This window comes from Nylanderia fulva, unplaced genomic scaffold, assembly GCF_048542155.1.
Source record: "Nylanderia fulva isolate GAGA-0341 unplaced genomic scaffold, ASM4854215v1 Scaffold985, whole genome shotgun sequence".
Lineage (NCBI taxonomy): Eukaryota > Metazoa > Arthropoda > Insecta > Hymenoptera > Formicidae > Nylanderia > Nylanderia fulva.
The window spans coordinates 31,215-33,823 of record NW_028191118.1 but is presented as its reverse complement, the minus strand read 5'-3'; the positions used below and the strand labels follow the sequence as shown (position 1 = coordinate 33,823).

General features: G+C 48.8%; 1 pseudogene; it reads right to left on the bottom strand.

The window, feature by feature from the left end:
* LOC146719430 (small subunit ribosomal RNA) lies at positions 1 to 2,019 on the bottom strand (annotated as a pseudogene; the record flags this gene model as incomplete).
* Positions 2,020 to 2,609: the final 590 nt, after the last annotated feature.

Below are 2,609 nucleotides of genomic sequence, written 5' to 3'. Positions count from 1 at the left end.
CGGAAAAATTTAGACAAAGACAAGCAATCTTTATCGTATGAACACACTTTATTCGCGATGAGCAATCGGAAAAGCGCCGCGGTCGCGAGAGAGGAGGCTTATATACGCCTTGTAATTCTAGAATATTCGAGTACATTTGCTGTCGTTCTATTGTGATATTAAGGGTGAAGGAACGTTTACTGTAATTATTTACTTGTTTTTCTCTCCTCTCGCGCGACAGCGGTGTTTACAATTTAGACTGTTTTAAGCGCTTGTTTTCGAAGGCGCGGAGTATCCGTATACTCTCGCGGCCGAGCGCTAATTTAAATATAATTTAAAATACGCATGTTAGACCACGATATTAATTAATAAATTATATGCATGCTGCATGAGGCATGATCGAGATGCATGAATATTTAACGCTTTCTTGTCCGCGGGTTATTACCGTTCGAATCTCGAACACTGCTCGTTCAAGTAGTTTGTTACAATCCTGGCGTTGTGTGGTCAAGCACCGTCTTGTTGAAAGAACATTTTATTTCTTTCAAATAGTGGCACTTCTTCTAAAAAATCGGGCAGATTTTCTTTCAAAAGTTCCGCGATACCATAGAGTACGCCTATTTAGCAGGCTAGAGTCTCGTTCGTTATCGGAATTAACCAGACAAATCGCTCCACCAACTAAGAACGGCCATGCACCACCACCCACCGAATCAAGAAAGAGCTATCAATCTGTCAATCCTTCCGGTGTCTGGGCCTGGTGAGGTTTCCCGTGTTGAGTCAAATTAAGCCGCAGGCTCCACTCCTGGTGGTGCCCTTCCGTCAATTCCTTTAAGTTTCAGCTTTGCAACCATATTTCCCCCGGAACCCAAAAGCTTTGGTTTCCCGGAAGCTGCCCGCCGAGTCATCGGAGGAACTTCGGCGGATCGCCAGCTGGCATCGTTTATGGTTAGAACTAGGGCGGTATCTGATCGCCTTCGAACCTCTAACTTTTGTTCTTGATTAATGAAAACATTTTTGGCAAATGCTTTCGCTTCTGTCCGTCTTGCGACGATCCAAGAATTTCACCTCTAACATCGCAATACGAATGCCCCCATCTGTCCCTATTAATCATTACCTCGGGGTTCCGAAAACCAACAAAATAGAACCGAGGTCCTATTCCATTATTCCATGCACGCAGTATTCAGGCGAAGGTAGCCTGCTTTAAGCACTCTAATTTGTTCAAAGTAAACGTACCGGCCCGACTCGACACTCAGTAAAGAGCACCGCGACGGGATATTAGTTGGGCCGCCCCTCGCGAGGCTAAGCCCACCGGTAGGACGTCCCAAAGCACGCCAGTTAAGCACCGCGAGCGGTGAACCGACGGTGTGCGACACAGATTCAACTACGAGCTTTTTAACCGCAACAACTTTAATATACGCTATTGGAGCTGGAATTACCGCGGCTGCTGGCACCAGACTTGCCCTCCAATGGATCCTCGTTAAAGGATTTAAAGTGTACTCATTCCGATTACGGGGCCTCGGATAAGTCCCGTATCGTTATTTTTCGTCACTACCTTCCCGTACCGGGAGTGGGTAATTTGCGCGCCTGCTGCCTTCCTTGGATGTGGTAGCCGTTTCTCAGGCTCCCTCTCCGGAATCGAACCCTGATTCCCCGTTACCCGTTACAACCATGGTAGGCGCAGAACCTACCATCGACAGTTGATAAGGCAAACATTTGAAAGATGCGTCGCCGGTGCTAGGACCGTGCGATCAGCACAAAGTTATTCAGAGTCACCAAAATAAACGGTGGACGAACGGCGAGCCGCCCGCCACCGATTGGTTTTGATCTAATAAAAGCGTCCCTTCCATCACTGGTCGGGACTCTGTTTTGCATGTATTAGCTCTAGAATTACCACAGTTATCCAAGTAAATGTGGGTACAATCTAATGAACCATAACTGATTTAATGAGCCATTCGCGGTTTCACCTTAATTCGGCATGCACTGAGACATGCATGGCTTAATTTTTGAGACAAGCATATGACTACTGGCAGGATCAACCAGGGAGCTTCGTGTTCGGTTACTCGCAAGGGAGTAACTCGCGAGCGAGCCCGAAGACTCGTCGCTAGCTCTTTTTCGCGCGCGCGCGCGTTCGATGCCGAAACACCGACGCGCGCGCGACACGCTCGTATGTGCCATTTTATTTGCCGCCGGTCTTGCTCAGCCGGTCGGCGACACTCTGCTGTGTTTAACGCTATTATGTAAAGCGTACGAGAGAACGACGGAGGCGAGAGTAAACCCCCGACGCCGCCGCCTCTCTCTTCTTCCTCCTCCTCTACCGTTCAAAAATCCACAAGATCAAAATACTCGTGTTCTTATTCTCCCAAATGTTATGATGCGCGGTCTCGAGAGACCGCGCGATTCACCCTGACGCTAGATCGACGATGGCGATGCTTAGACGTCGAGGACTGTTCTGTCTGGTTCGTACGCGTTTAACCGCACACGACCAGCAATAAGATTTCGCTACGGCGTACAAAGCGAGCGGGAAGAAGCAACTCTTCCCGCAAACTCGTATCCGTGGAGTAGATGCTCGGTAAGCGCGACGATTCCGCTGCTGCGTACGAAACGAGAGGGAACCGCGCGGCCAACACACTAGA